Here is a 19,501-nt window from a genome sequence, read left to right as displayed (position 1 = left end):
TAATTAATTTTAATTGGAGGGAAATTACTTTACACTACTGTGGTTGTTTTTGCCATACATTGATATGAATCGGTCATGGGTGCACATGTGTCCGTCCCCCAATCCTGAACCCCCTTCCCACCTCCCTCCCCACCCCATCTGTCCAGGTTGTCCCAGAGCACCGGCTTTGAGAACACTGCTTCATGCATCGAACTTGCACTGGTCATCTATTTTACATATGGTAATATACATGTTTAAATGCTATTCTCTCAAATCATCCCACCCTTGCCTTCTCCCACATAGTCCAAAAGTCTGTTCTTTACATCTGTGTCTCTTCTGCTGCCTTGCATATAGGATCGTCATTACCATCTTTCTAAATTCCATATATGTGAGTTAATATACTGCATTGGTGTTTTTCTTTCTGACTTACTTCACTTTGAATAATAGGCTCCAGTTTCATCCACCTCTTTAGAACTGACTCAAATGCGTTCTTTTTTTATAGCTGGCCACCTCATGCAAAGAGTTGACTCATTGGAAAAGACTCTGATGCTGGGAGGGATTGGGGGCAAGAGAAGAAGGGGACGACAGAGGATGAGATGGCTGGATGGCATCACCGACTCGATGGACGTGAGTCTGAGTGAACTCCGGGAGTTGGTGATGGACAGGGAGGCCTGGCGTGCTGCGATTCATGGGGTTGCAAAGAGTCGGACACGACTGAGCGACTGATCTGATCTGAATCCTATTCCCTTATCCATTCACCTCCCAATGGACATCTAGGTTGCTTCCAAGTCCTAGCTGTTGTAAACAGTGCTACAATTCTAGTTTCCTCCATGTGTGGGAGCAGTCCCCCAGCAGTGGGATTGCTGGGTTGTATGGCAGTTATATTTGCAGTTTTTTAAGGAATCTCCACACTGTTTTTTCCATAGTGGCTGTACAGTTTGCATTCCCACCAACAGAGCAAAAGGGTTCCCTTTTCTCCACACCAGCATTTATTTTTTTGTAGACTTTTTGATGGCAGCCATTCTGACTAGCATGAGATAATACCTCATTGTGGTTTTGATTTGCATTTCTCTAATAATGAGTGATGCTATCTATGTACATTCTTACTGACAGTGAATGCAACAATAAACACTCTCACCAGGGTCAAAAGTTACCATATCACTAAAAATCTTTCTATGTTACTAAGTAAAAAAAATTATAATTTTAATTTGAAGTATTTACCTAAACATGATGTATAGCACTTTTCGCAACTACCAAGCCATTGTAGTTTTTTTTATAATACCTATGTTCTTTTTTATGTATTGGCACATATTTGAAACCATAGAACACACCAAACACGTTAATAATTAAAAGCCTTTCTTCAATGGACCTTCTTGAGATGAGAAAATTTTTACACTTAATTTCTAGCCTTTTGTAACTTTGTGATTGAGTCAACAGAACGCATTGACTGCAAAAGTATTTCTGCCTTATAAGTCCATTGCAACACTAATCTTCCCTGAGAAACTACTGACATTTTCTGAAGTAAGAACCATGAACTCACCCAGAGCTTTATAAATTGATTTTTGGCTAGATTGAAATACGTGTTGTCATTTCTATAGCAAATGTGATTCATACTCAGTGGAACCATTTCTAATTTCTTTCATTCTTGAACTAAAAGTAAAACCCATTCGCTAAGGTTCTTGTAGCTTGTTTTGGATGTCATAAAAATAAATCTCTATTGATCTGATTTTGTATAGTGTTTCATGAAATGCCCCTAAGAATTTGTTCTTATCTAAGGTTAACTGAACAAACAGACTGTCAAATCATCAAATCAGTGGTCCTGCTGCTGCTTAAGGCTCAAAGAGTAAAGAAGAGGGATTAAATTGCTGGTCCTTACAAGGGTTGCTATGAACTGCTGCTATTTCTTATATGCAGTGTTGTTGTTTAGTTGCTTAATAGTGTCTAACTCTTCGTAACTGCATGGACTGTTGCTCAGTAGGCGCCTCTGTCCATGGTGGGATCTCCCAGGCAAGAATACAGTTGTGGGTTGCCATTTCCTTCTCTAAGGGATCTTCTTGACCCAGGGATCAAACCCAATTCTGCTGCATTGGCAGGTGGATTCTTTACATCCTGAGTCATATACAGGAAGATAATAAGAATGGGAAGCAGAAACTGCTGTGCACGATCAAACAAAACATGTTCTCCCGTGTGAATAGAGAAACACTTTGTAAAGTGTTTTGTCTTTTAGTAAAAGTTTCCTTATACACATTTGAACTAGACTGTTTCTGAGAATATTTGTACTTCGAAAATGTGCCTGGCTGCCCCCTGTGCTTCTCTTGAGACTGATCAGAGGTCTCAGGTACAGTGAAAGAACTCGGCTTTATCTCAACTTGGTCTCAACTATTGTGCTGACTCTTTTGCGATTTTACCTTTATTCAGAAAGAAAATAATTCTACAGTCTGTTTTGCTGAAGCCCTGATGGTGTTACTTTCATCAATAGAATATATAAGAATTTTTAACTCATAGAATATATAATGCATAAAATAGTGATTGATGGAGAAAGGGAAGGTAGTGCCCCTTGAATATTTGTGGACTAAGTTACATTAAAAATACACATTTACACTTTAGGTTTGTATTAACTGTGTAAACACATTCCTTTATGTAAATGGATTAAGAGTGATTAACATTAAACAAAAGAAACCACACCCTTTAAAGCATACTCCCTTTATGAAATAGCCTCAATTAGCCACTGGACTCAAATTATTGTTGCACTCTAGATGCTTCTGCAATCAACTGGTAACATACAATTCTCCAGCCCTGGAATAATTTAGGGAAAGTGAGTCTAGAAAGCACTGACTGTAGGAACTTCCAGACTTAACTCGCAGAGTTTGGATTCATATTGGAACAGGCCCAGTATTTTGCCAGGTCGTCAGTGTGAATTAGAATAAGACCCCTATTTATTAATAAGGATTTGCTGTGTGTCTACTGGAAGGACTGATGTTGAAGCTGAAACTCCAATACTTTGGCCACCTGATGCGAAGAGCTGACTCATTGGAAAAGACCCTGATGCTGGTAAAGATTGAAGGCAGGAGGAGAAGGGGATGACAGAGGATGAGATGGTTGGATGGCATCACCGACTTGATGGACATGGGTTTGGGTGGACTTCGGGAGTTGGTGATGGACAGGGAGGCCTGGAGTGCTGTAGTTCATGGGTTGCAGAGTCGGACACGACTGAGTGACTGAACTGAATTTAACTGAACTGATGTGTCTATCACACTGCCTGGGAATGTGAGAAAAACAAAATTTGTAGGGGAAAACACTTATGCCCTAAAAAATGCTTACAATGCTGTGAAGTGGACAAAATGCCTATGTTTCAAAGAGAGAACAGAACAAGAAATATATGAAAGAAAGAAAGTGTTAGTCCCCAGTCATGTTCGACTCTTTGCAATCTCAGGGACTGTAACCCATGAAGCTCCTCTATTCATGGAATTCTCCAGGCAAGAATACTACAGTGGGGTCCCATTCTCTTCTCCAGAGGATCTTCCCAACCCAGGGATCAAACCTGGGTCTCCCACATTGCAGGCAAATTCTTTACTGTCTGAGCCACCAGGGAAGCCCCATGAAATACATGAGCACATGCTAAATATTGGTCAGAATTTTAGTTTTCCAGCATTCAGAGGAAGGACATTCACAGAAGAGCAGGACAATCAGAAAACCAGACCACCAGAACATCTTAGCCAGTATTAGGTGACCAAGCATAGACACCAACATGTTCTTCAAGCCTAGACCAAGGACTTCAAGCACAGATCAAGAAAATGGCCCTGAAATCAAAGTAAGTGTGCATTAAAACAAGGATAAACAAGTTAATGCCGCCTCACTAACTATAAGTGAGATGGAGGTTCAGAAAGAAAGTGTATCTTGTAAATGGAGAATCGAAAGATAGAGAGGAATTAGATAAGCAAAAAGAGGATGCAGAACATCCGATCTAAAAGAGGCACGCGAACACAGCGCCCCACCCTTGGTTGCAGTTACCTTCCTTGGATTCCAACCTGTGGATATCAAGACCCAATTGTCCTATGTCATTTTGTTTAAGGGACTTGAACATCCACAGATTTTCGTATCCTCAGTGGTGTGAGTGGGGCATCCTGGAACCAGTCCCCCTTGGATACCTAGCGACAACTGTAAATTTGAACGGAGAACTGACCAAAATGGATTAGCATTACCGGCTAGAATAGGTAGGACCAAACTTATCAACTGATAATTAGCATGTCCCTTCTTTGTATCTGGTGCTTTTCTAGGTTTTCCAGGATTACAGACATGGCCTCTTCTTAAAGTGTGAAAAAAAGAAACAGATGAGAAAAATTATAACACTGCATGATGTAATAGGAGCTCTGAACAAATGTCATGAGAGTACAGAGAAGAGAGAGTCACTTGGCACAGTGGATAGGAAAGCAGTCCGTTAGATTTGGTGCGTCATAAAGGAGGAGGCACTGTTTGAGTGGCTCTTGAAAGATGAAGTGAAGTTAAGCAACTAAAGGGATCCAAAGGAAGAACAATCTTCAGAGAAGTTTATAACCAAAACCAAAAACAGTGTGACGAACAACGCTTATTCAGGAAGTGATGAGAAACTCCCAGGTTGGAGGAACTTGAAGATGTAACACGTAAAGGATCATTAAAAAAAACTGGGAATTTCCATCCTATAGAAGAGAGGATTCAGTGGTGATATTATATAATAGTTTTTCCAAATATTTATCCCATGGGGAAAATCTTACACTTGAATTTTTTTGTTGTTGTTCATGTTGATATGTTTTAGAACAGTTTCAATCTTCTAGAAAATTTTCAAGAAGAGTACAGAGTTCCTAGACACTCTACACTCACTTTCTCCTACTACTATCTTACATTATTGTGCTACATTTCTTATAATTGGTGAGCCAAGATTGATATATTATTATTAACTAAAGTCCATACTTTATTCAGATTTTTCTTTAGCTTTTATTTTGCTTCCTTTTTCTGCTCCAGCCTCCCATCAGGAGGCTGATGTTATATCATATAATATTCAGTAAGTACGTCTTCTTACGTTCTTCTTGACTGTAGTAGTCTCTTACATTGTCCTTGCTTTCAATGACCTTGACAGTTTTAAAGAGTACTGGTCAGAGACTGTGTGTCGTACGGGATTTGTCTGATATTTTTCCCATGATTAAATTGCAGTAGAAGTGCCATTTTCATTACGTCATTTCAAAGTACATGCTAGCAACATGACATACTTTACACTTGTTTTGGAACATGCTGAGAAGCAGATAACATTCAGAAGGAGATGGTTATAGAGAAAACTTTAAATACATTAGTCAGAAGGACTCAGGATCAGAGAGAATGAAGTTCCTTGCCTGAGTTCACATGGCTAGTAAGTGGCTAGACCAAAACCCAGACTCAATTGATTTTAAGTTTCTTCTTCCACTTTATTAGGTTATAATGGATTAAATTAAATGAATAAATGCTCATAACGTTACCGCCAGGGATGCATGGAAGGCGCGTGTCCTGGTTCTTTATACCCAACTATGCACATCTCTTCCAAAATCTGCCCTCAGAGAATCACGTTGGTAGCTTGAAATCAACAATGTGGGAGTATTTACCCCATGGCAAACATCATAGGCGCTAAATCAGAACATTTTTTCAAAGATATATTTTTCTGGAGAATTGGTTGTTAAACAACCAACTGGGATCAGTTCAGTTCAGTTCAGTCACTCAGTCGTGTCCGACTCTTTTCGACCCCATGAATCGCAGCATGCCAGGCCTCCCTGTCCATCACCAACTCCCAGAGTACACTCAGACTTACATCCATCGAGTCAGTGATGCCATCCAGCCATCTCATCCTCTGTTGTCCCCTTCTCCTCCTGCCCCCAATCCCTCCCAGCATCAGAGTCTTCTCCAATGAGTCAACTCTTCACATGAGATGGCCAAAGTACTGGAGTTTCAGCTTCAGCATCATTCCCTCCAAAGAAATCCCAGGGCTGACCTCCTTCAGAATGGACTGGTTGGATCTCCTTGCAGTCCAAGGGACTCTCAAGAGTCTTCTCCAACACCACAGTTCAAAAGCATCAATTCTTCGGCACTCAGCATTCTTCACAGTCCAACTCTCACATCCATACATGACCACAGGAAAAACCATAGCCTTGACTAGATGGACCTTTGTTGGCAAAGTAATGTCTCTGCTTTTGAATATGCTATCTAGGTTGGTCATAACTTTCCTTCCAAGGAGTAAGCGTCTTTTAATTTCATGGCTGCAGTCACCATCTGCAGTGATTTTGGAGCCCCCAAAAATAAAGTCTGACACTGTTTCCACTGTTTCCCCATCTATTTCCCATGAAATAGGATGGGACCAGATGCCATGATCTTAGTTTTCTGATTGTTGAGTTTTAAGCCAACTTTTTCACTCTCTTCTTTCACTTTCATCAAGAGGCTTTTGAGTTCCTCTTCACTTTCTGCCATAAGGGTGGTGTCATCTGCATATCTGAGGTTATTGATATTTCTCCTGGCAATCTTGATTCCAGCTTGTGTTTCTTCCAGGGATAACTGATTATTTATTCTATTTGTTTTTTTTTTTTTAGACTAGGACAGTCTTACTCTATTTCCGATTGTGAGGGGGGGAAAAGTGAAAGAAAATGTATCAATATGTTTCACTTTCTTGTAAAGAATTAAAACAAAATAAACATGTTGGTGTCTAAGTAAAAAATCTAACTACAGAAGGCCTGAAGATTCAAGTGAAAAACAGCTGCAGGTAAAAGCAAAGAGTTCAGCAAAAAAGGAAAATAGAGAAAGAAACTCTGTGAGTTCTTGCCCCTTTATTTTGTCATTATTTTCATTGGTGATGATGCTGTTCTGTTCATTTTTGTTTGTTAAATCTGGAAATTCTAGTATGTTTGAAGCAGCAAGCTTGAAACCTCAATAAACTTGAGGTTTATTTCCTGAATACAAGTTCCAAAGAAGTCTTTCTGTGTGAAATCCATACTTCTAGAACTCCATGTTGATTTAAGAAGTACAAATGTGCTTAATAGATACTGTAAATTAGAATGCTGCTTATAACATTTAAACTGTGAAAATACAGATGGAATTCCTTCCTTCTCACCCCACCCTAGAAACTTAGTTGCAATTTGAGTCCTGGCTGAAAGGCACCTGTCTAACAAGAAACACCTTTTGCAGAATCTCACTGGGCAGAGTCACTTGAAAAGTCTAGTCAGCAGAATGGAGCTTCCTTCCCAACCCCAGTTAGTGATGAAAGTGTTAGTCGATTTCTCTGTGATTCCATGGACTGCAGCTTGCCAGGCTCCTCTGTTCATCGAATTCTCCAGGCCAGAATACTGGAATGGGTTGCCATTCCCTTCTCCAGGGGATCTTCCCAACCCAGGGACTGAATCCAGGTCTCCTGCACTGGTGGGAGATTCCTTACCAGATGAGACACCAGGTATTACCTCCCAAAGGAGGATGAGGACGAGGTGTTCTGACAGGGGGGACTTGAAGGAAATTGAAGGAAAGTGCTTGATTGTATGCATTCTGTAAATTCATGTGGATAGAACATGGTGATTCAGTCAGTGAAGAAAGTAGCATCTGATTGAAAAGCAATTTTCCCTAAAGAAAAATATCATTTAAAAAACTCTTCCCAGTGTTTAGAGTGATTAAAAATACACAAATATTTTGCCGCTATTTGGTTTTATTTATGTTGTGGGCATCTGTGACTGTGTGTGCATAAAATGAACATGGCGAATTGGTCCTTGAATGCTCTGAAAGGGATGGATGGTTAGTTAAACCAAATACACATGCACAAACACATATGCAAGGAAAAGGTAGAAGATTTTAAAAGAAAAACTTTGTTTTTTCAATGAGAGGCAGCAGTAAGATGGATTGGAGGGAATTTTGTCATCAGACAAAAAACAGACCAGTTGAGCTTGTTAAGCATTTTTATTGGACTTCTCCTGTGTTTCTCAAACTTGGCTGATTATCAAAACACCCAGGGTGCTTGTTAAAAGCACAGATTCCTTTGGTCCACTTCAGACTTAAGGAATCAGATTCTTGAGGGAGTGACCAAGGAAGCTACATTTTTAATAGTTGCCCTGGTGATTCTGATGATTAGCCAAGGAGGAGAAACACTGCTTAGGTCAGGGGTTCTCAACTGCCACCAGTTATAAAGTCAAAAAAAAAAAAAAATTACTGATGTCTGGGCCCCACCCCAGGCCAATTAAATCCAAATCTCTGGGATTTGAGCTCAGATACTTAAATAAACAAAGAAACCAAAGATATCCTTCCAGGTGATTTGAATGTGCTGCCTAGAGTGAGGACCACTGGCCAATCTAAATAAGCTAAGAGAATCCTCCCCTAACAAGAACTAACAAACTTTTCACAAGAAATGCCTTTCATCCAATCTGTGGATATCTTTAGAAATTTAAAATAAAAGGTAGCAAATTTGGGGCACTTCTACGTGTTTTGATGACTACAAGAAATGAGTCTATTTCTTCCTCTTGTCATTTCATGTATTAATTTTTAAATAGAGAAAAGGAAGGTAGAGAGGAAGAAAAAGTGGATTTACTTCCATGCATATTCTGAGTATTTAAAATCTCTGAGGACATCTCACTCATTCCCCAAACAATTTAAACCAGAGCATACATAGCAACTCACTCCAGTATTCTTGCCTGAGAAATTCCACGGACAGAGGAGACTGGCAGGCTACAGTCTATAGGGTTGCAGAGTCAGACATGACCAAGCGTGCATGCACACACACACACTACCCTATGTATACAAATATCTGCTTGCTATTTAAGAATTTTCTCTTTATTTTCATTACTCAGCCTTGTAGAGAAAATGTTCTTCTTTAATTTTAATAAGGTCCAATGAACATTAAAATAAATAAAAAGTGACTCAGGGCTAAGATCAATATTATTGGAGAAAACTTTCTTTAAAAAAAAAATATGTTTCTTTAAAATTTCCAGTTTAGACTGGTTATGAATCCCAAGTGTTACTTATGCAATAAAACATAGAACTAATGTAATTATCAAGAACAAGATACAAAGCTGCAGATTTAACCTATAAAGATTTTCTTTGAAAAGTCAAGAGAAATGTCATGCTTTGTATTTACCAAATTAGGAAGATTTAGCTTGCTTTCATATATTCTAATTAAAGGGCTCTATGAAACAAAGTACAGCATTTTTTAAAGTAAATCTTTTTTAAAAAGTTTTTTTGGTTGTGTGAAATGTGGGATCCTAGTTCTACAGTCCGGAGAAGGCAATGGCACCCCAATCCAGTACTCTTGCCTGCAAAATCCCATGAACGGAGGAGCCTGGTAGGCTGCAGTCCATGGGGTCGCTAAGAGTCGGACACGACTGAGCAACTTCACTTTCACTTTTAACTTTCATGCACTGGAGAAGGAAATGGCAACCCACTCCACTGTTCTTGCCTGGAGAATCCCAGGGACGGGGGAGCCTGGTGGGCTGCCGTCTATGGGGTCGCACAGAGTCGGACACGACTGAAGCGACTTAGCAGCAGCAGCAGCAGCAGCAGCAGCAGTTCTACAGTCAGGGCTTGAACCTACACCCTGTGCATTAGAAATGTGGAGTCTTAACCACTGGACCACCAGGGAAGCCCCAACCTTATTTTTAGAGTAGGTTTAGGGTCACAACAACACTGAGAGGAAAGGACAAAGAGTTCCCACATACCTCCTACCCCCACACATAGTAGCTTCCCCTATTTGCAACATCCCCACCAGAATGGAACATTTATTACAACTGAGGGAATACTGATAGATCATTGTTATCCAATGTCCAGAGTTCACATTAGAGTTTATTTCTGGGTATATACTGTATGGGTTTGGTGAATGTGTATGTAGCCTCCATTACAGTGTTGTACAGAATAGTTTACCTACCCTAAAATTAGGCTGTGTTCCACCTATTCATCCTTCTTCCCCACCCCAACCTTTGCGGACCACTGATCATTTTACTGTCTCCACAATTTTGCCTTTTCCAGAATGTCATATAGTTGGAATTACACAGTATGGAACCTTTGCAAATTGGCTTCTTTCATTTAGTAATATACGTTTAAGTTTCTTCATTGTCTTCATGACTTGACAGCTCATTTCTTTATAGTACTAATTAATAGTCCATTGTCTGAGTGTATTGCAATTTGTGAGTCCATTCGACTGCTGAAGGACATCTTGGTTTCTTCTAAGTTTTGGCAATGGTGAATAAAAATGCAATACACATCTGTGTGCAGGTTTTTGGGTGGAGATAAATTTTCAGTTCTCTTAGGTAAATACAGAGATACAATTGCTGGATCATATGAGTATGCTCGTTGTTGTTGTTTAGTCACTCAGTTGTGTCAGACTGTTTGCAACCCATGGATTGTACCCCACCAGGTTCCTTTGTCCAAGGGATTTTCCAGACAAGAACATTTATGCATGCTCAGTCACTTTAGTTGCGTCAGACTCTGTGCAATGCTATGGACTGTAGCCTGCCAGGCTCCTCTGTCCAGGAGATTTTCCAGGCAAGAATACTGGAGTGGGTTGCCATTTTATTCTCCAGGGGATCTTCCTGACACAGGGATCGAACCTGTGTCTCCTGCTTTGGCAGACTGTTCTTTACAGCTGGGCCAACTGGGAAAGAAACTGTTAAGCTGCCTTTAAAACAACTGTATCATTTTGTTTTCCTTTTATTCCACATCCTTGTCAGCATTTAGTGGTGTCAGTGTTCCAGGTTTTAGCCATTCTAATAGGTATGCTGCTGCTGCTGCTAAGTCACTTCAGTCGTGTCCAACTCTGTGCGACCCATAGACAGCAGCCCACAAGGCTCCTCTGTCCCTGGGATTCTCCAGGCAAGAACACTGGAGTGGGTTGCCATTTCCTTCTCCAATGCATGAAAGTGAAAAGTGAAAGTGAAGTCGCTAAGTCGTGTCCAACCCTCAGCGGCCCCATGGACTGCAGCCCTCCAGAATCCTCTGTGCATGGGATTTTGCAGGCAAGAGTACTGGAGTGGGGTGCCATAGGTGTGCAGAGGTATCTCATTGTTATTTCAGTTTGCATTTCCCTGATGACATGATGTGAAGCATATTTTCATATGCTTATTTGCCATCTGTATATCATCTGGAGAAGGGAATGGCAACCCATTCCAGTATTCTTGCCTGGGAATCCTGTGGACAGAGGAGCCTGGCAGGCTACAGTCCATGGGGTTGCAAAGAGTTGGACAGGACTGAGTGACTAACACACACACACACACACACACACACACACACACACATACACATCATATTTGATGAGGACTTGAGTTCTTTGGCCCATTTTTTAGTTGACTTGTTTTTTTACTGCTGAATTTTGAAACATTCTTTGTATATTTTTGGCTGCCAATCTTTTATCAGATACATCTTTCACAAATATTTTCTCCCAAAGGTGTAATATTTTTGTTTGTATGTGTGCAATTTTAGGATAGCTCACCAAGTTATAGGTGAATATATATATATATTCTGTGGCTTCCCAGATGGTGCAATGGTAAAGAATCTTCCTGCCAGTGCAGGAAATTCAAGAGACTTATGTTCAATTCCTGGGTCAGGAAGATCCCCTTAAGAAGTAAATGGCAACCTACTCCAATATTCTTGCCTGGAAAATTCCATGGACAGAGGAATCTGGTGGGCTACAGTCCACTGAGGTTGAAAAGAGTTGGACACAAATGAGCACATATGCATAACACATATACTTTCTGTGTGTTCATTTCCGTATATTCCTTTCATTTAAGACAATCATGTAGGTATTTCCTAGTTTATGTTTATATTAGCTTAGTAGGGCTGCTGTAACAAAATATCACAAACCAGGTGACTTAAACAACAGAAATTTATAATCTCATTGTTCGCAAGATGTGAGCAAAGTGTTTTTTCCAGGGAGAAGGATCTGTTCAAGTCCTCTCTCCCTGGATTAGAGATGACTGTCTTTTCACATGTCCCTTCACATTACCTTCCCTTTTTATGTGTCCCTGTGTCCAAATGTCCTCTTTTTTTATAAGATACCAGTCACATTGGATTAGGGCCCATAATAATAGCCTCATTTTAGCTAATGGGCAGATGCTATGACCCTGATCCCACATAAGGTCACATTCTGAGGTACCAGTCTTCAGCATATAAATATTCCTGTGCGTGCTAATTCGCTTCAGTCATGTCCGACTCTTTGTGACCCTATGGAATGTAGCCCACCAGGCTCCTCTGTCCATGGATTCTCCAGGTAAGAATACTGGAGTGGTTTGCCATGTGCTCCTCCAGAGGATCTTCCTGACCCAGGGATCAACCCATGTTCCCTGCAGCTCCTGCATTGCAGGTAGATTCTTTACTGCTGAGTCACTGGGGAAGCCCATATGAATATGGGGGGAACACAATTCAACCACAGAGATGTTGAAGTCATTTATTCAACTCTTCCAATCCAATGAAAGGAGACAATCACACCCCCTGTGTTTCCATGCCCCGTTAATGACATATAATTCCTCTTATGTCTGCTTGGACGTTACCTGTGTAGGCAAACCTTTCCTGGTTCTTTACCCCCTCGTGAATTGGTACTAGGTATGCTTCTCATAGAAAGCCTCCTTTTACTCTGATTAGTCATTTCCAGTTGACTGGCAAGTTTTCCTTCCTGGACAATAAATTCTTTCTGTTCAGGGACTGTTTAATCCCTTTGGCTAGAATTATGCCTCCCACAGAGAAACAAATAAATTTTTGTTGAATAAAAAAGAAAATGACAGGATCAGGTGTTAAGAAAATAATTGGTCCCCATGAGACCACACAGGTAAGTCATCATTCTTGCCTTGACTTAGCCACGCCCTATCCCTCTGTCTGGAATTTCTCCTCAGCAGTTAGTTCACCCCTGGTTCATCCCCCTTTCCATGGTGGTGGTAGTTTAGTCACTCAGTCGTGTCCCACTCTTTTGCGACCCCATGGACTGTAGCCCGCCAGGCTCCTCTGTCTATAGGATTTCCCAAGCAAGAAACTGGAGCAGGTTGCCATTTCCTTCTCTGGGGGATCCTCCTGACCCAGGAATCCAACCTGAGTCTCCTGCTTTGCAGGTGGATTCCTTACCACCTGGGAAGCCATGAATCAGCTTATATCTTCCTCTCAGAGAGCTTCTCCTGGCCACCTGAGAGCAGATCCCATGATCCCAATGACTTTCTCTGCCAGTCCCTTCTTTGTTTCCTTCTTAGCAGTTATTACGATTGCACACTGTATCTCATCTATTCTTATCTCTTTGTCTATCTTCTCCATTAGAATGTGCCCTCCATCAGGGCAAGGCCTCAGGAGTCTTGCTGATCATCGCATCCACAGAGTCCAGCAGCGTCCAGCACACAGATTTTGTCCCTTCCCCTGGTGCTGCGGTTTCCCTGGAGGGGGGAAAAAGAGTGTATGATGAATAGACTATTTCTCTTGTTCCTTTAGGAAAAATTAACAGATTTTTTTGTATTCTGAGTTTGGAATTCCTTGCCGAAAAGTCTGTTCAGAGTCCTAAAAATTCTTTTCAAGCAGCGGACTTCCCTGGTGGTTCCCTCTGTGCTTCTAATGCAGGGGGCCCAGGTTCCATCCCTGGTCAGAGAACTAGATCCCACACGCTGCAACTAAGAGTTCGAATGATCCCACGTGCTGCAACAAAGATCGAAGATCCCACATGCCAGCACAGCCAAATAAGTAAATAAATTATTTGCAAGCATAAAAAGGAGAGAAGTAAAGATAGAAGAAAAAGGAAGAGGAGGGATCGGAAACATGGCTGAGCTCCTGGAATAATGCTCTCATTTAGCATTATGCGCTCATGCTAAGTCACTTCAGTCATGTCTGACTCTTTGCGACCCCATGGACTGTAACCCACCAGACTCCTCTGTCCATGGAATTCTCCAGGCAAGAATACCGCAGTGGGTTGCCATGCTCTCATCCAGGGGATCTTTTGGACCCAGGGATCAAACCTGAGTCTCCTAAATTGCATGTGGATTCTTTAAAGTCTGAGCCACCAGGAAAACCCCATTCAGCATAATAGGTAATGTCATTTAGCCATTTAGTCTTTTAAAGGGTAGGTTTGCCTCTTACGCTTGTGTACTTTGAGTTAAAACACTTTTCTGCACATGAATTGCTTAATCTGTGAAATTTGCAGTCACCTGGATTAAATATTGAATTTGTTACAACATTGTTTCTCTTTGGTTTGTGAGTTGGGAAGCATGTGATATCTTAGCTCCCTGACCAGGAATCGAGCCCCTACCTCCTGCATTGGAAAGCAAAGTCTTTACCACTGGGCCACGGGGGGCATCCCTCAAATATTCATATATAAATCTAAAGGCAAGTACATTTCACAGCAAACAGCATCCTGATATAAGGTTGCAGAGTTTCTGTTTTTGTTTTCATTTCTGACCTCTTCATTTGTATGACAGAGAACATTTTAATAAAAATCATTTGATTTCTTTTTATTTTATTGAGGATATTAAATATTAAACTCTAGTTTTAGCTTAGCAACTTAGTGGAATTGCATTAATAAATAGAGTCAAACAATATTCTTAGGGAACTTATTTAGGAAATTATTCCAATAAAGTAGCTGCTAGGCTTCTTGGGAGAATTTCCTTCAAAAAGATGACTCCTACTGTTATAAACTACAAGTCTATTAAAGATAATATAACAACATAAGATATAAACTCCCAATTATCCTCCATGTACAACATGCAAGTATCCATATTTACATTCTGCTTATAATCCCTGCCAGTGTGTTTTAAATACTATAAAATTAAAATGACATTTTCTGAGCAATAATTTATTCAGGACTTAAAGTCACTTCAAACCTGTGTGGTGGGGAAATGGAGGGGACATGGCAAAAAACTGTACGATCAAGAGGCAAGATGCTCTTTGTATCTGTATTAAGTCAGCCAGGAAACATGCAGATCTGGGAAAGAAACAAGAGAAGGCAAGAGGTTCCAAGAGATCGAGGGTGGAACATACAGTGTGTCCCATGCATTACATTCATTTCTCAGAGATGAATTTAGGCTGTCAAAGACCTGACGCTTTTGAACTGTGGTGCTGAAGTCTCTTGAGAGTCCTTTGGACAGCAAGGAGATCAAACCCATCAGTCCTAAAGGAAATCAACCCTGAATATTCATTGGAAGGACTGATGCTGAAACTCCAGTACTTTGGCCACTTGATGTAAAGAGCTGACTCATTGGAAAAGACCCTGATGCTGGGAGAGATTGAGGTCAGGAGAAGAAGGGGACGAAAGAGAATGAGATGGTTGGATGGCATCACTGACTCAATGGGCATGAGTTTGAGCAAACGCCGGGAGATAGTGAAGGACAGAGAAGCCTGGCGTGCTTCAGTCCATGAGGTTGCAAAGAGTTGGACACAAATGAGTGACTGAACAATAACAAAGGAAAGCTGTCTTCCCAAGGGAAGAGGAAGTTTTAAGATTCAGCAGTGATCCCTGTAAGCTGTCAGGATTCCTGGCTTCAGACAAGAGAAATGAACACCAGTTAATATCACAGAAAAGGAATTTAATGAAGTAATAAGACATACATGACAGAATCAGCACAAAAGCTAATGAACCAGGTTCAGAAAACTGGGAAGAGCCAGGGAGACATCACTCTGAGAAAATACAGGGAAGACCCTGTTACAGGATGCCTCTGCCTAGGATGGCCCCTGCAGTGACAGGACACAGCACTGCCACCCTCACAGGCTTTCAAAGCCTCTGATACAGCCAGGAATATCTTCTCAGCCTCTATTTCCCTTGCTCAAGCATCAAATCCCCAGGAAAGGGAGTCAAGACTCCTAGCTCACATGCCAGAAGGTAGGGAGAGGGGATCCCTCACCGTTGCATTGCCTCCCACGAAGTCTCTCAACAGATGTATTCCCTGCATCAAGAAGAGTAATAGCTTGCGTTTTTTGGCCTCACTGTGCAGCATGAGGGATCTTAGTTCCCTGACTAGGGATTGAACATGCGTCCCCTGAATTGGAAGTGTGGGTGAAGTCTTAACCATTGGACTGTTAAGGAAGTTCCAATAATAACTATTGCTAATATAGCTCATATGATGTTCTAGGTCCTATTCTGAGCACTTCACAGACATTAACTTCTTCTCACAACCACCGAATGTGATAATTATTATTATTTTCTTAGAGGTTAAGCTGAGAAATCCAGTAGCCAAATTAACTCCCCAAATGTTACACTAGTAGAAAGTGGCAGAGCAGAGATGGAAAGCCAGCAGTCAGTGGGTTACAGAGCGTTCTTGGGACAGGGTCTCATACACTGACTGGCACATGTGGGTAGCCACAGGTTCATTGATCAATGAAGCAAGACCAACTGTTGAACTCTTAGATTTAGATAATGATACAGAGTGATTTCCGAGCTTCAAGGAAAGGAGGGGCGAATGGATGAAGTTGCCGTAGAGGATGGTTTTGAGGTCCTCATCTTGATTTAAGTTTCTGCTCAAAATAAATAAAAATATCACTCAAAAAAAAAAAACAAAACAAAAAACAACTGAGGTTAAGGAAAGTCAACTGCAAAGGGCAAGCCTTTACAATGACCACTGTCTAGAAAGGTCTTCCCTGATGGTTCAGCAGCAAAGAATCTGCCTGCAATGTAGGAGAGGCAAGTTTGATCCCTGGGTTGGGAAGATCCCTTGGAGGAGGAAATGGCAAGCCACTCCAGTATTCTGCCTGGGAAATCCCATGGACAGAGGAGCCTGGTGGGTTACAGTCCATGGGGTAGCAAAGAGTTGGACCTGACTGAGCAGGCACAATATGACTGTGTAGAAAAAGTAGCTAAAGCTTAAGAAGATGAATAAGTATGAGCCCTAATCATCCTTTTTTGGTAATTATACTTGAAAAGTCCAACTAAGATGAAGAGAACATAAATTCATATTTGACATTTATTGGTTAGGACCAGCAGAAACCCAAGGGTCAAAAGGCGAGACAGTAAATGATGTGATGAACTGTAGTACCTGAGCTGGGAAAATGCCACCGTCATTATTATAATTACCATCATAGTCATACTAGCTGTCATTTATTGACTAGTTTCTATGTATCAGACCTTGCTAAATGCTCTACATGCATTATCTCAAACCATACTCATAACAATTTTATAAAGTTGGTACTGTTATTATCCCATTTTTATAGACAAGAAAACTGAGGCCTAGAGAGTTCAAGGTCAGACAGCCAGCAAGTCATGGAGATAAGATTTGAACCTACCTGAAAGTAGTAGAGCCCTGTGGAATGGACAAAATGTAAGAATCAAAGATTAGAAACTGGGGGGAAAAATATTACAAGTTGGAAAACTGGTGAAGTAAAAGTAAGAAAAGGAGTATTAAGATTGGTTAAAGTCAGAGAACAGAACGTTTGGGTTACTATCTTACCCCTCCAGTGGCTCTGGGTGACAAGTTCCAAGGTTCATTATGGGATTTATTGACTATGCCAAAGCCTTTGACTGTGTGCATCACAATAAACTGTGGAAAATTCTGAAAGAGATGGGAATACCAGACCTCCTGACCTGCCCCTTGAGAAACCTATATGCAGGTCAGGAAGCAACAGTTAGAACTGGACATGGAACAACAGACTGGTTCCAAATAGGAAAAGGAGTATGTCAAGGCTGTATATTATCACCCTGCTTCTTTAACTTCTATGCAGAGACATCATGAGAAACGCTGGGCTGGAAGAAGCACAAGCTGGAATCAAGATGGCCGGGAGAAATATCAATAACCTCAGATATGCAGATGACACCACCCTTATGGCAGAAAGTGAAGAGGAACTCAAAAGCCTCTTGATGAAGGTGAAAGAGGAGAGTGAAAAAGTTGGCTTAAAGCTCAACATTCAGAAAACGAAGATCATGGCATCTGGTCCCATCACTTCATGGGAAATAGATGGGGAAACAGTGGAAACGGTGTCAGACTTTATTTTGGGGGGCCCAAAATCACTGCAGATGGTGACTGAAGCCATGAAATTAAAAGACGCTTACTCCTTGGAAGGAAAGTTATGACCAACCTAGATAGCATATTCAAAAGCAGAGACATTACTTTGCCAACAAAGGTCCATCTAGTCAAGGCTATGGTTTTTCCTGTGGTCATGTATGGATGTGAGAGTTGGACTGTAAAGAAAGCTGAGCACCAAAGAATTGATGCTTTTGAACTGTGGTGTTGGAGAAGACTCTTGAGAGTCCCTTGGACTGCAAGGAGATCCAACCAGTCCATTCTGAAGGAGATCAGCCCTGGGTGTTCTTTGGAAGGAATGATGCTAAAGCTGAAACTCCAGTACTTTGGCCACCTCTCGCGAAGAGTTGACTCATTGGAAAAGACTCTGATGCTGTGAGGGATTGGGGGTAGGGGGTGAAGGGGATGACAGAGTGCCGGGGACCAGCCCCAGCTGATCCAGGGAATTCGAAGCGGGGACGGCGTCGGCGAAGATCAGGAAACAATTGCTTAATTAAACGTTAATTAAGGATATAAAGAGTAATAGAATGAGGATAGCTCAGTAGGAAAATTCAGTGGAGAAAAGAGGCTGAAATAAGGATAGCTCAGTGAGGAAATTCAGTGTAGAAAAGAGGCTGAATAATTCAGCCAGAAGGTAAGAGAAAGAACGACATGGTGAGACCAAGTTTCGGTGAACAAGGCCCGCACTTTATTTTCCAAAGTAGTTTTTATACCTTAAGTTATGCATAGAGGATAATGGGGGAAGGGGTAGAGTCATGCAGTAAGCCAGGCTTTCTTCCTGCAAACTTATCATATGCAAAAGTTTAGGTGATTTGCATCATCTTCTGGCCCGGAGGCCTTTTTCTCTAAAGGTGATTATTCTCAAGTCAGGCGCTAGCCTCCAAAAAGCATTAGATAAAGTTGCATTCCTACAGAGCAAAGGTGTGGTGGGCTATAACAAGAAAAAGAATTAACTCAAGGGTCCCAGGTTACAAACATTAAAGCTACTACTTACACCAACTATATTAATCAATACACTGCCAGGGACACAGCAGGTAAGGGATATGGAAACTTAGCAGCAAACATTGGCCCAACAAGTGAAAAACCCTTCACCAATACAATTTCTAATCAATCTTTTAACTACTCAAAAGAATCTGTGTTTAGACAGTTTAGAACATCTCCTGCCTCTCACAGTTGGGAGGCTCTGAACAATCACATGTGGCCGGAAAAACCTATTCAGGCAGGCTAGAGGATTTCCAAAGGAGTTTGTAGGTTAAACACTGTCACACCCAGGAATTATTAACTGGAGCTGTAAGCTAACTCTTTTTTCAGAGAGGTCGTGGGGGACAGCCCCCCGTAAAGTCAGAGGTGTAGGTGAAAGCACAAAGCAGAAAGTAGGCAGACTCTGGTTTTGGGGGTAGATTGCTCGAGAATTTCCAGGGAGACTCCTGAGGCTTGATCCCGCCTTTGCGTATGTCAAGCCTCCTTCCTCATGACCTTTGCCACGGGCGGAGCTCGCTCCCCACAACAGAGGATGAGATGGCTGGATGGCATCACTGACTCGATGGACGTGAGTCTGAGTGAACTCCGGGAGTTGGTGATAAACAGGAAGGCCT

General features: G+C 41.4%; 1 protein-coding gene across 2 annotated transcripts in view; it reads right to left on the bottom strand.

Annotated features, from left to right (window-relative positions):
* Nucleotides 1-12,365: 12,365 nt before the first annotated feature.
* LOC147345978 (uncharacterized) overlaps nucleotides 12,366-19,501 on the bottom strand; it is a 302,780-nt gene continuing 295,644 nt past the window's right edge. For both annotated transcript variants that reach the window (XM_086372889.1, XM_086372892.1), the window contains exon 4: nucleotides 12,366-13,346. The gene's annotated coding sequence lies outside the window, so the exon portion shown is untranslated. The remainder of the gene's footprint in view (nucleotides 13,347-19,501) is intronic.

This window comes from Bos grunniens, chromosome 24, assembly GCF_055505025.1.
Source record: "Bos grunniens cultivar Pamir isolate PY7600 chromosome 24, Bosgru_T2T1.0, whole genome shotgun sequence".
In the NCBI taxonomy this organism is placed as follows: Eukaryota; Metazoa; Chordata; class Mammalia; order Artiodactyla; family Bovidae; genus Bos; species Bos grunniens.
The sequence above is the reverse complement of the archived record's forward strand: the minus strand, read 5'-3'. Positions and strand labels throughout refer to the sequence as shown.